The 15,000-nt window shown below is 36.6% G+C and overlaps 1 protein-coding gene and 1 long non-coding RNA gene across 5 annotated transcripts in view; one reads left to right on the plus strand and one right to left on the minus strand.

The window, feature by feature from the left end:
* The window catches only part of LOC144958121 (double-stranded RNA-specific editase 1-like), a 126,396-nt gene that overhangs the window by 94,188 nt on the left and 17,208 nt on the right, over positions 1-15,000 (minus strand). The window contains exon 1 of one of the 4 annotated variants that reach the window (XM_078889803.1): positions 10,112-10,268. The exons of the other annotated variants lie outside the window; for them this stretch is intronic. The gene's annotated coding sequence lies outside the window, so the exon portion shown is untranslated. Of the gene's footprint in view, positions 1-10,111; positions 10,269-15,000 lie in introns of those variants that run through there. 4 annotated transcript variants of the gene reach the window in all.
* Positions 4,806-8,797, plus strand: LOC144957856 (uncharacterized). The gene is made up of 3 exons (XR_013642239.1): positions 4,806-5,529; positions 6,068-6,183; positions 6,551-8,797. It is a non-coding gene; the product is annotated as an uncharacterized LOC144957856 (long non-coding RNA).

Raw genomic sequence — 15,000 nt, forward strand, 5'->3', positions numbered from 1 at the left:
GGCAGATGAGATGTCTAGGTCATCCACATCGACTGGAAGAGAAACAATTAAAATTAATATAAAGTAAGAATGTAATATAAAGTAAGAATGGTCTGAAATATGAAATTTTGGGCTCACGCCTCAGCGGTACGGTCTTTGCTTCGTACCCGAAAGGTACCGGGTTCGACCACCCGCCGCTATGGGATGAATAAAGGGAATTTTATATTCTTTATATTTTTATATTTATCAAACTATTTTCATTCTCTTTGATAAAACAAAGTTATCCCAAGCTTCATGGTTTCGACTAAAATTAAATATGTGTGAGGTCGGAGTAAATCATAATGTTAAATTTAGCCACCGCCACCATCCTTTCCACTCACTTTTGGCATATGAACAATAATTACACAAATGAATTCACCCCGAACTTTCTTGCATTAAAGAAACAAAACAAAACACAAATTTAAAAAATCAAAAAATCAAAAACCCAACTAATATGTTAAAGAGGGAGGGGAGAGAATAATGGAGAGAAAAAGATAATGGAGGGGGGAGAAACCAAAGACCAGAGGGTAAGGATTCGGAGGGGGGGGGGGGGAGAGAGAGAGAGAGAGAGAGAGAGAGAGAGAGAGAGAGAGAGAGAGAGAGAGAGAGAGAGAGAGAGAGAGAGAGATCCGAATTCGGCTAACACAAAGTATCGATACGATTTTATCTGTAAAACAAAATTACAGGCCTGATCTTTGGTGTGACCAAGTCAGTCGTCGGAATCGGGACCGTTTCTCGAAGAAATACTCGATTACAACTCATGCCATATGAAGTAGTTATTATAAAACCATGTCCCATGAAAGTACCGATACCCGTACCCACCCAACCAACGCCTGTCAAATGGCTCGTCCTTCGACCATATTGGGACCCTACGTACCCAACACATTTTATCGCTGCCTGATTTCCTAGGGGACGCTGAAGTCGTCAGTGTAATTATGCATAATGATACCGTTGGGCTGTTGACTTTGGTCGGGGGGACGGATGGCATCAGAGCAAGTATCTATCACTATGAAGATGGTGGCCGGTCCATCCATAAGTTGGGTCGTGAACTGAAGCAATGGAAATATTAAGGGCTATTTACACGGGAATAGTCAATGAGACTGACTCTCTCTCTCTCTCTCTCTCTCTCTCTCTCTCTCTCTCTCTCTCTCTCTCTCTCTCTCTCTCTCTCTCTCAAAGAGAGAGAAAGCAGTAGAAATATTGGGGCAATTTAGTAGGGAATATTCAATTACTCTCTAAGAACTCTGGGGCTGCAAAACCATAATACCGGTTAATCAGGAATAGACAGTTAAAGAATCAGGATTTTGGCCAAAAAGTTAAGATCTTCCCCCTCACACTTATCATCAAATTCAAGAAATCGTATTCTAAGCTCTCGTAATTATCTGAGAACGTTTACATGCATTAAAACAATGAGAGATAGATTTTTGCAACGAAAATCGACGGAAATTTGCTAAAAACAACACCAAAACCAGTAAACAACACCAAAACCAGATCAGTCAGATCACTTGTGAAATGTTACTAACCACAATTAACAAAAAGTGTCTACTGGATTTTTATCAAAGACTTTAAAATAAGCTGAAAAAAAAACATGGGAAATAATAGGAGTTGGCAGCTCTTCTCTCTCTCTCTCTCTCTCTCTCTCTCTCTCTCTCTCTCTCTCTCTCTCTCTCTTTATTTATCTCTATCTCTCTCTTTTTTTTTTATCTTCTCGTCCACTCTTTATCCACACAGGGGATGTACAAAGGTGGCCGAGTTTGTGCTTGTGTGTGTGAGTTATGAGGAGGGGGGGATGGGTTATGTTGAGAACACTTTGATTCCAAAAAAAAAAAACAAAAAAAAAAGTACCGGATGAACGCGCAATTCAGACTGTGCCAAAAAGTCATTGCGTACATCATGATATGAAGCGATGGCCAAGTCTTTTCAATGCCACATTACACTACTTAGAAAGCCTTTCATTCACAAAGCAATCTTCTCAGTGTGAATGGATCGACTTTTGGAATAGTTATGTATTTCAAAGTGTTTTAACAATGTATTATGTCTCAATATTTTTGGGGGAATAATATTATGCCTCAAAGTTTTTTAATAATTATGTATTATGTATCAAAATGCGAAAACTTCAAAATGTTTTAACAATGCATTTGCGCATTGTCTAATCTAATGCTCGAAACAACTTGTGTGTTATCCATAGCTAGAAATTCCCAACCACGGATGTGCAGAATCCAGTAATCATAAGATTATTATCGATTTAATTTTCTTGTCGGCTTTCAAAATCATATAAAACCCATTCACACGGTCCCAAAACAAAACGAAACAAATTTAATATTATGATTAAAATCGTTTTTACACGCGACGAGGGGTAAACATCTATCTATATCTATCTATGCGTGCAAACAATCAAAATTGATAACGTTAACACAAGAAAGAAAAAGAAAAAATTAATATGTATCCTATGAACTGATGATGTCATAACATTGTGGAATTTTCTTTTCGACTATTATTATTAAGATGCGCTTGGCTAAGAAATTCACAACATTGCCATCCGGAAGTATAACGGACCAACACACAAACTCTGTGTAACCATGAACTTTTATAGATAGTATGCAGATGACGTCACTCAGGCCTTTGTTATTGTTTTTGCCATCCGCGTTTGTGAGTTGTTCTCACTAAACTGTATTAACAAGACTATAAAAGTTCATGGTTACACAGAGTTTGTGTGTTGGCCCGTTATACTTCCGGATGGCAATGTTGTGAACTCCTTGGCCAAGCGCATTCTATCTATAGTCTTAATACAGTTTAGTGAGAACAACTCACAAACGCGGATGGCAAAAACAATAACAAAGACCTGAGTGACGTCATCTGCATACTATCTATAACGGACCAACACACAAAACTATGTGTAACCTTGGAACATTTATATTTCTTTAGTAGAGCTCAAGGAAACAATAAGTGATTCCATTGGTTGAAATATTGAATACAACTCACGATTTGTTTTCTTTTTCGCCAAAGACTTGTCTTTTGACGTCATTTTTTTTGGTCAGTGTCAGGCTATTAGTTAACGATGGCTACGGCTGGTCGCCGATTCGGCGAGTAAGGGAGTAAGAAAATGGGAGCGATCTCTAGATAGTATGCAGATGACGTCACTCAGGCCTTTGTTATTGTTTTTGCCATCCGCGTTTGTGAGTTGTTCTCACTAAACTGTATTAACCAGACTATAAAAGTTCATGATTACACATGGTTTGTGTGTTGGTCCGTTATACTTCCGGATGGCAATGTTGTGAACTCCTTGGCCAAGCGCATTCTATCTATATTCATGATTTCGTCCCACCGAGTCGTCAATCACGTGATTTGTTGCTGTCCAACGACTGGACATTTCTGAACAAATGCAAACACACTGCTTTGTTTATGAAAGTTGTAAACATACCCATGTGTTAAGCTGAACACAATGACCAATCGTAATGTTAGAGAGTTCAAAATCTGTGAACACTTTTCACTATGATGAGGTCACTTTGAGCACATTTTACAATGTGACCAATGACCTCAAGCACATGGAAAGTTAATATAGATAGAATGCGCTTGGCCAAGGAGTTCACAACATTGCCATCCGGAAGTATAACGGACCAACACACAAACTCTGTAACCATGAACTTTTATAGTCTGGTTAATACAATTTAGTGAGAACAACTCACAAACGCGGATGGCAAAAACAATAACAAAGGCCTGAGTGACGTCATCTGCATACTATCTATAGATCATGCCCATTGCTTTTTTCAACAAAAAAAAAAAGACATAGATAAACAAATTTAAAAACAAACAACCGGAAATGGAACAAAGCGTATGGAGTTTGATTGCAACCATCAATAATGTCTCTTGGGACATGCTTGTGCCTGCACTGGCTAATAATATTACAAGTGCACCCAAATCACCTTCATAATAACAATAATAATTTAAGGTTAGATCGTTAGGTCGTTTCACAAAAGGGTAAAAGGAATGCCTGTGTTTACACTCTGTTAACAAATCATCTCGTGTTTATGTAACCCAGTCAGCAATAACACGATACAGAGAAGCTTTGGGAAAAACTGTTACAAAGACAGCGATGTTTATGAGAAGGAGGTGGGGGGGGGGGTGGAAGATGACAGAATAGAATAGAAGAGAAGAAAAAGAGGAGAGAGAGAGAGAGAGAGAGAGAGAGAGAGAGAGAGAGAGAGAGAGAGAGAGAGAGAGAGAGAGAGATGGATGAAAAGAACCTTATGGCACGAAATTTTAATTGAATTCCCAGTTAGATTTTTTAAAACGTAGAGCTTTCGAACACTTAAAACCGGATAGGTACTGTGCGCTTGACTAAGATAAGAAACTCACAACATTGCCATCCGGAAATGGAACGAGAAATCACACATAACTACTTATGTGTAATCTTGAAGGTCTATAGTCTGGTTAATTCAGTTTAATGAGAATGACACACAAAACATGGATGACAAAAAAAATAACAAAGACCTGAGTGACGTCATCTTCGTTCTATCTGTAAGGTAAATAAAACATACAGATAAACATATGGGATGATTCAGTGTTTCGTGCACACAACCGTTTTTAAGAAAAACAAAGACAAACAAAACAAAACAAAACACAACAACAACAACAAAAACAACAACATAATAAAATTTTAATAAATAAATAGAAGAAAATAAAAAGCATGAGCTTTCATGTACAGCAGTAATAGTAATTGGTCAAAGAGCTGAACAAGTGGTCTTTAGCCAACGGGGGGGGGGGGGGGGGGGGGGGGGTAGTCCGTTTTCTTAGCGGCAAGTTCCGTGCGTTTTGTGCACTTTTTGTAACCAGCAAACTAAGTATACAAATTGGTGCAGAAAATTATGAAGATTCGAAAAATAGGTGGCTCCAAATACCATTTTTATTGAAAAGACCTTAAAATTCGTCGTAAAGTCTAGTGAAAACGCGCACTTTGTGACGTTTTGGCGCTCGATGACAAAAGTATTAAAAAAAAAACATTCTCACCCATTAAGAACATCTTGATGTGTTTTTGATCGTGGAGATATTTTTGTTTTAATGTTTTCCATTATTATTTACCAAAAATATAGCTTTTAATTATTTTAAAACATTTTTTTGATTCTTCTGACCGCAGAAAAAAACCCCAATAAAAATTGTCCTTTTTTGCCCGTGCAACAAAACTATGAGTCATTAGGTCGACCTATCCTTTACTAAGTATGTACTAGGATGTCTTAGCGCCTGTAAACGAAAAAAACAACAACAAGAGACTAAAAAAAATATTTAAAGCAGTTAAAGAGGTTTCTTTCAACCATTGTGTACAGTACAATAATGCTAAATCGAAATGCGGTTTTGTCATCTGTCACCGCCTCTCCCTTCGAGATAACGACAGCTCCATCTACCGACAATGGCATCATGTGTTGTCTAAAAAATAACTGAGAGAATGAGTTTTGTCTTTTGAACGATGTCAACAAACTACAATTTTATTTTGTGCAATCGATATTCATTGAAAAGGTAAGGAACAATCTTTTTCATCTTTTATAAATGTCTTATATCATCGTGATGTTATTTTACTTTATGCGCATGCTAGTGCGATAAGTATTGCGCAATGTATGACAAAAGAATTGAGTTGTGAAAAAAGAATTGGGTCAGATCAAAGCTGAGTCACAGTCATATCATAAGCCCCAGGATGCAAAAGATAGAGTAAGATTATGGCCCATGCTTGGATCTGAACATATTTTCTATCTTAGTATAATATAAGTTACATGTGCTATGTCAGTACTAAATTTAGACCCTTTTAGATTCAATTAGATATAGATTAGCCTGTCGATGATTGATGATAAAATAACGGTGTTTATCATTACTGCTGACCGAGAAAGAAAAAAAACATAACTAATTTATTATTAACTCAGTTGATCAAAAAAAGAACATCTCCACACACAATTCTACCAATACACGCTAATATTCACACACATTGCTTTACCTTTTGCATGTTCAGGTTTGGTTTTTTTAAACAATGTATTGACTTGTTTGTTATATTTCTACTTGCCAGCCTCACAGTCCTTTGTTTCCTTAAAAGCATCATGCCTGGGGACCTCGTCAAATGGGAATGCTAGTTTGATTTGTTGAATGGTCAAGATTGCAAGGACTAAAGTTCCATTCTAACAGGTATTTGGAAGTATGTGTTCGTTGTGTGTGTGTGTTGATGTTGTTGTTGTTGTTTTATTGTTGTTTTGCAGAGAATCTTACCACTGAGCTATCCAAGCCCCGTCAACTAATATGTGTTTAACCTTTCTCACGCAAACACACACACAAATACACACTAACACGCATACACACGCACACACACACACACACTCGCAAGCACACAAACTTGTTCATTCTGTCATCTCTCAAGCTACCCTATATCGCCTTAAGATGGTAACATTTTCTGTAACTTGAGAAACTACGTAATTCACACTTTGTAGGAAATAACTTTAAATATTGTCTCTTGAGTATGTCATGGGGTTTTGATTTATTTTTCTTTCCTTCCTAGAATGCGCTAATATGGCAGGAGGAAAGAAGCGGCAGACATCCATTGTCGACTGTAAAAATCTGAACAAAGTTCCAAGACTCGATCAAGCTTCCCCTGAAATTGACTGGTTGAAGTGCCTGTTTTGTCAAGAAACCATTGAAAATTCTCCTCTCACAAACCCTAAAAAGCAACCAAGTTAAATTGTATTGAAGACACTTATGTTGCCATTTCTGAGGATATCAAACTTTTTCATGACTCAGGTAGATTGCCAATAGCATTGAAATTCAATATTAACCAACCTGTGAAATGTCTTGCTAGTTTTTTGAGAGACAATGATGGACTTAACCATAAGAATTGCAGACACAGGTTTCATAAATCAAAACTCAAAAGGCTTGCAAAGAAGATAAATCAATGTAATAGTGAAGCAGTTGCAAGTCCTGATACAAGAGGCACATTAAACACATCACATATAAGCAAACACTGCTTGTTTTGTAAGGGTTGTGAAGGGGAATTGACTGAGGTCCGGACTCCTGCTCTTTCACAAAAAGTCTACTAGGAAGCTGTCCTTCTTTCAGATACAAGTATTCTTAGAGTATTTGGTGAGGGTGATCTTATTGCGGTGGAAGCAAAGTATCATAAGCCTTGCCTTATACTGTTCCACAGAAGAGCAGACGATTTTAGATGTAAAAATACTTCAGACAACAAATACAAAACACACATTGCAGAATGCAAACAGGATATTGTCAATTTTATTGATCAACAACAAGCTCGCACAGACACAAATGTTGTGTTTAAGCTGAATGATCTCTACAATTTACTTTTGTCAAAATTAAATGCCATAAATTTGTCGGATGTATATGTACATAAAACTAGATTCAAAGAAAATTAACTATCGAGAGTTCCTTCTTTAATGGAATACAGGGATGGGCGGGAAGTCTTGCTTACTTTCAAAGAGGGGAATATTATTTCACAAGCAGCTATTTCCGATTTAGATTCAAATGATGATCTTGCAATACAAAAAGCCGTTGATATTATAAGAGCAGAAATAAGAAATCATACATTCATATCACCCCTCAATATAGATCATGATAGCATTGTCAATAGTGTACCACACAAATTAGTGAAAATTGTGAATGGCATTTGAAGTGGTCAGTGTTCGCTAAGTTTAGGTCATCAGAATCGACATACCATGACAATTTCACAGTATATCATGTTGAACCACAACAACAAAAGCCCGCAAAATTCAGGTAGCACTAGAAAACAGTTGTCCAAGGAAACCCAATCCCCGTTTATTTAGGAGTCATGGTTTTTGCCAAAACCAGAAAGAAAGGTCTTATTGATAAACTGTCTGCTCTGGGTTTATCAATTTCCTATGCTAGGGTAAAAGATATTACAGCTGAAACTAGTAAAAGAATTTGCCAGTTCTATAAAGAGACAAGTATTTCAACATCATCCAGAGATTTGTCTGTTTGTTGTTTGACAGAGCAACCAACTTATCTGCTGTCAATGAATGCCGGCGTGAACTTTTTACAAAAAAGTCACGCCTTCGAGACAATATGCCGCCAACTCGTGAAGCTCTCAAACAGCATTTAAATCGAGCAGTTTACCAAGCTGGTTATGTATGGAAACGCTCTCTTGCTAAAGACCCTAGTCTTCCTTCCAAATCAGATTTTGGTTGGAAAGAAGATGGGATGCCAAAGTGGTCCACTTTGACTGACCTTACACATGCCTCACAAAATCTGATTAAATGTAACTGTTCATCAAAGGGATGCTCCAAAAGATGCAATTGTGTTAAGGCATCTCTTCCATGTACTCTGTTATGTGCCTGCAATGGTCAATGTTCTAGAGACAATAATTGACTTTAAACACGTTTTTCAATTGTATGTTTTCAACAATGTAATTTTAAAAAAGGGATGTAAATCTATAATAATGCTGCTGTTAAATATGTACACAGAAAAAAAATGTTTTAAATGGTTCAATTCTTCATTGAATAAATATGTATTGTACAATATATATATATAAATTTAAACGTGTTATTTGCTATATGATAGAGATACATTGTACTCTTATGTTTGAGAGTGATTGTACGTGTGTGTCGGGAGGAGAAGGGGTACTTGCTTTGGCAGTTGAATTGTCTATTATTGTTTGTTTTTTTTAATCAAATTAATATTGCTTGATTTTAGAGGATGTGAAGATTAAAAAATGTTTTTGAAATGCATGGCATTTCAAATATATGTCAGATTCTAAACCATTTAAACAGTTTCCAGGAAGGAGATATATATTTTTTTTAATTTCCTGAAAAATCCAATTGAATTTCGTATTTTCTTATATATTTCAATAAAATTCAAATGGAAAAATATTTTCTGAGTCCAAAGTGCGCAAGGGAATAGCAAAATAACCACATCATTATAAAATATTTATAAAACCGTAATTTTTTGGAAAAAAAAAATAAAATGTTGAAAAAATGTATTTTGTCACCTTTAAAGGGCAATAACTCGTGGTTCCAGCTATATTTCAACTTGGAGCCACCTATTTTCGAAATCCTCATAAAATTCTGCACTTTGTGTGAAAATTTCATGCTGGTTACACGATTTGCACAATTTTTCCGTTAAGGGAACGGACTAGGGGGGGGGGGGAGTCAACACTCGATATGTTGGATAAGTAAGGACGCCTGTACGGTTAGTCGAAAGAGAGACAACGCTGTCACCGGTTCGGTTCTCATTTTACCTCAATCTCCATGTCGGTGCTGTGAGATAATCAATTTGAGTAAATAGAAAATGTTTTTTTCCAAGGACCAACTTTGCGCTGACAATAACAGCGGAGCGGGACTCGAAAAATGCAATACGCAAGACCACAAAAGAAAAAGAAAAAGAAGAAAAAAAAACAAACAAAAAAAGCTGTACCAGTACAATGCAGTAAGTTGCATCTTTACAAACATATACATAAGATGGAATATTGCTGATGTATTTAACTACTAAATACTTTTGTCTGTTTTCTGTTGTTTTGTTTTTGTTTTTGTTTTTTGTTTGTCGTTTTTTTTTTTGGGGGGGGGGGGGGGGGGGGGGGGGGGGGGGGGGGGGGTTGTAATTTATTTTTTGTTTGGTTTTCAGAAAGAAGGAGACGTATTTCCCGACAAGAAAGGACATAAAAAGCTGATTTACTCGGACAACACTTTTGTTTTGATTTGATTTTGTTTCTGGCGGTTGTTCTTTTTTTTGTGTGTGTGGGGGGGGGGGGGGGGGGGTCATTTTGTTTGTATACATCCTTGTACGTGTGTGTGTGCGTTTTGTTTTGTTTTTACTTTGTATTTTTGATTGCTGTTGTTTTATGTTATTTATTAATTCAGTCATTCATTCCTTTATTTATTAATTCAATCATTCATTCATTAATTCATCTATTCACTCCTTTATTCATTCATTCGTTCAATCATTTATTTTTTTATTTGCCAAAAGACACCTGCTACAAAAATCGATCATTAAAGATACGATAAAATGCCTTGAAAAAAAAAACCCAAAAAACCCCAAAGAATCGAGGAATGAAAAAGCAATCGGACAAATTGGAATCAAACAAACTGTAACTTACCGTGTGGGTTTTACCAACTTTGCCGAGAATTCCAAGAGACGAAAATGAATCAGTCAATACTAATACTAATACTAATAATAATATCCTAGCACCATTTCCATAATCAACGTTGATTATAATGAATCACTTTTAGGAGAATCAACCCCCGGCAGTAAGTAAAATAACTGATGAGTTTTATATACAAAACTAAAAAAAAAAAAAAAGAGACACATTGAATGTAAGTTAAGGACGTTTAGATAGATACTTATTTATCAGTCTGATATCCCAAATTGCAAATGAGAGAGAGAGAGAGAGAGAGAGAGAGATAGAGAGAGAGAGAGAGAGAGAGAGATAGAGAGAGAGAGAGAGAGAGAGAGAGAGAGAGAGAACACCTTAACTAACAGTCAACACACTTTATGGTCCATTCCAATGATGATAAGTAAACCAACCCATAATGTTTAGCGTTTGGATATCAGACTTGAAAAGAAGTAATGTAAACGTTAGTCTTTACTCAAACAATTCGTTCTAAAACCAATTGATCACATTAAATAAATAAATAAATAAATAAATAAATATATTTTTTAAATTCATAAATAAATAAATATCGTACTTTTTAGTGATTAAGTAAAAAAGATAATATTGAATTGGGAAAAGAAAATTATTTTTTTTAATATAATAAAATTACTAAATCGATCAAAATGACAGTGAGAAAGAAAAACTAAAAAAAAAAAACAAAAAAAAAAAAAAACCAGCAACCTAAAATGTTACTTTGACTCAATAATATAAGATGTGTCATTTCCTTTTCAGATGACGTCAAGAGACAATAAATGATTTTGTTTATTTTAAAAAACAAACACACACACACACACAGCGTAGTCTGGTGAGAATATTTGCGTTGACCAAAGTTTAAAAAGTTAAAAACTCTATCTAAAACGCTTTGATAACATAATTATCTCAATATAAATAAAAACATTGTAGTTGAAAACCTAACTTTCCCTCAATACAAACAATGATCCTAAAACAAAGCTGGCGACAACGAGACCAAAACACACATCAAGGGGATAAATGACAACTTCAATGAATAAGTTTATAAAAATCCAGCAGACCATAGATGAATAATTTTTTATAAGACAGATTAAAAAAAAATCAATAAATACTAAATTCCAGCAGACCACTCCAAAACCCAACGTGGTGTAGGTTTGTGTGTGTATTTACTATTGTGTGGCCGGTAATGACCAAAATAAAGTTAAGCAGTCGAAGCCAATCACACCTCACCCCGCTGGCGTCGTACAAGTACAACTGAACAGCAGCATCCACTCTTCGCAGTATCTCTACTACTCTCCACTCACCAAACAGACCGCCGGCAGCATCAGCAGCAGACGACGATGGGGCAGGCGTACTTACGTACGGAGATAGCCAAGAGCGAGCAGAAGTAGTAGTAGTAGTGGTGGTGGTGGTGGTGGAAAGAGGATGCGCGCGTGCGAGGCAATTAAAGACAACTCCGGTTGGTTTCATTGGGGAATTGTCTCCCCTCGTCCGCAAACTCGATTAGGCCCCTTTGACCGAATAAGCCGTTTTGACAAGATTTCGACAATCTATCGATGGAAATAAGAAGGGAGAAAAAAAAATAAAATAAAAAGGAAGGAGAATGGAGAGAGGGAGGGAGGTAGGAAAGGGATGACACAACCAATCCTTCCAAAAAAAAATTTAAATTTAAAAAGAAAGAAAGAAAGAAAATTGAACATGCAAAACCCTGGTATTTAAACTCGAGAATTATTGTAAATTGTAAATGCAGAATAAAAACGTTATATATAATATCTTATCATAACCATTATCAAGTTGTTTTTTTTTTGTTTTTTAAATATTTTTTTTGGTGTTTCCCTCCCTCTTCAAAATTCAATACATCTAAATGCAGCTTAATTGCAGACGCCCTTTGACTTCCCAGAAAGAGTATTATCTAACCTCCAAGGGAAATCCGATCGAAACGCCCCTTGAACCGATAGCCAAAGTCCAACTCCATTTATTTTTATTTTTTTTAATCCTCTGATTAACAAGGATGCCAAATGGTTGTGAAAAAAAAAATAATAAAAAATAAAAAGCCTGAACATTAGTGGAAGCAACACATCTCGTCTAAAACGAAACTTGTAAATGAGTAAACAAAAAAATATCGCTCCACCACCGCCCCCCCCCCCCCCCCCCCTCCAGCATTGAAAAAACCGTGTGAGTAAGCACTGACTGAACGACACAAATAGTATATCACTCTCTCTCTCTCTCCCTCTCTCTCTCTCTCTCTCTCTCTCTCTCTCTCTCTCTCTCTCTCTCTCTCTCTCTCTCTCTCTCTCTCTACTCTACTCTACTCTACTCTCTCAAACTTCTCAAGAGAGTTGGAAGATAAAAGAGAAACAAAAAGTTGATGAAGAGGATCCCCCGATACAGCACAGGGAAAGAAGACAAAAACAGAGAGAGGACGGGGGGCGGGAAGAATCGAAACAATTATTTTGGGATTACACCATGATTGCTGTAAAGCAATGAAAATCTCTTCTTTTATTTTTTTTTTTTTTGGTTTGTTTTGTATTTTTGTTTGTTGGTGTTGTTGTATTTTTCCCTTCTATTAGTCTGTCTGTCCTCCTTTTATTTGAGGTGCGAGTCGAAGAGAAAGCGGATACGGAATCCTGGGTACAATGAGGTTTATATAGTTGTTTTGGGTTTGTTTGTTTTTATTTGTTTTTTGTTAGTTTTTATTTGTTTTGTATTTGGGGGGGGGGTGGAGGTGGGGGGGGGGGTATTTTTAATGTGGATTTTTGGTTGAAAATAAAAGAAATTGTGATGGATCATGTAGACCTGTAAATGAGCTCTATAAAAATTGACTGAAACTGAAACTCTTCGTAATTCGTCGTAGCGGTAAAATCCAAAGAATCAAAATGAAAGGTAAACAGCAAGCTCACTTGAGCAAAGCAATGGCAGAAAACTAAATTGCGAGGGAATTAATTAGGCTACTTACCATTGTTCCTTGTAATTAGGTACCCAATCAGTGAAGAAACTTAGAAACGGTCAACCAGTTTGTTTACAACATGAGGTAATCGAGATGTGCTTGTAGCAATCATTTAACTTTCGATTTGAAGGTGTCTACATAACGAACTTCCGGCGTTTCGAATTTTTCTTTCTCATACTTTTCCTGTCCTTCAAGTAAATGTGGTCAATTTTGGCTTAGACGAAACAGTGAAATTTATCGCTCGGCGGCTCAGTTAAAATTGGCGACGACAGGTTTCGAAAGTGAAAAAATAATTTCACGAAGGCTGTGTGAAAATACACTGGGGTGTGTTCAGACACGGCAATTCTAAAAAGCGTAGCTTAGCCTTGGCAATATATATCCATCATTATTATAAACGGCCCATGAGCTATGCGTGGGGCTGTGGAACATTCCTAGTTAACTTTACAGTCAATCGACTACGATTCATGAATTCTTTCTTTATTCATTTCTTTCTTCCCTTTTTAAAAATATTTGAATTTGACGAATTGACTGATTTCAGTTAATTGACTGAGAATTTACAGGTCTAATCATGCAAGTGAAAAATCTCTCTCTCTCTCTCTCTCTCTCTCTCTCTCTCTCTCTCTCTCTCTCTCTCTCCCTCTCTCTCTCTCTCTCTCTCTCTCTCTCTCTCCTCTTCGAGTTTATTGAACCCATAAAAACTCAGTTCCGTAACCCAATTTTACGAAATGGTTTTAAATTAAATAAAGATTTCTGGATAATTATTTTTCATAATCTGGAAACAAAAAAAAACAAAAAAATAAACAGGACCAAAAAAAAAATGTTTAGACAAAATCAAAGAGGAAAGATAAAAAATATCAGAAAACAACCAACCAAAAATCAAAAACCTTATCAGCCAGTACCAACCAGTCCAAGCGCCTGCCAGATCTACCAAGTCTACCAAGAATCCAATCAGACACGACTCGATTGTGACTTATCGGGCATCATAGACGTACGTACAGAAAACATCCGTGATAAGAGGCGTGCCGACTTAGGGTGGTTTCACATCGACTCACATTGGTGTAATGATGCAATTTTGACGGAGAAACAAACTCCGTACCCATAACGTACGTACAGAAAACATCCGTGATAAGAGGCGTGTGCGGACTTAGGGTGGTTTCACATCGACTTACATCGGTGTAATGATGCAATTTTGACGGAGAAACAAACTCCGTACCCATAGACGTACAGTACAGAAAACATCCGTGATAAGAGGCGTGCCGACTTAGGGTGGTTTCACATCGACTTACATCGGTGTAATGATGTAATTTTGACGGAGAAACATACTTCGTACCACTATACTATGTCGTATCCCAGTGGAATTTGGCTTTGGGACTCTCGCAACGTGACCTAAGATAGTTTCATCTTCGAACAGAGACATTTGGCATCTCGTTTCATAAATCTATTTAACCAGAGTTCATTCAAGTGATTTCGTCGTTTCACCAATTTAAGGGAGAGGGGGCGGAGATGATTGGTTAAATAACCAATTTTTCTTCAGAATTGGTAGGTTTGTTTGTTTGTTTTTAAGGGTTTTACGGCGCTTGCAATACATTTAGGTTATATCAGCGCCAGTAAAAAGGAAGAAAATGGGATCGTAAGAAGTTTTAGAATTACATTTAAAGCAGCCAAGAGAAAGTAAGACAAAAATTGGTAGATTTGAACTTATTATAAGCGGAGTCAGGAGTGAGGAGAGATGGCTTGGGTTGTATCAGGGAAACTGATTTTTTTTTCTTCCGCATAAAGACCATTTGAAAATATATTGCGCAAAGCTTCTCTTGATCAAAGGGTAGATATTACCCGTAAATCATCTTTTAAAATAAAAGGATTAATATACATCCAGCCTTAACTGTTGTCTTTAAACTGTTGTGAATGAAAGTTACTG

The sequence above is a fragment of the Berghia stephanieae genome, chromosome 12 (genome assembly GCF_034508935.2).
Source record: "Berghia stephanieae isolate SIO BIC M18660-M18661 chromosome 12, UCSD_Bste_1.3, whole genome shotgun sequence".
NCBI classification, from domain to species: Eukaryota; Metazoa; Mollusca; class Gastropoda; order Nudibranchia; family Aeolidiidae; genus Berghia; species Berghia stephanieae.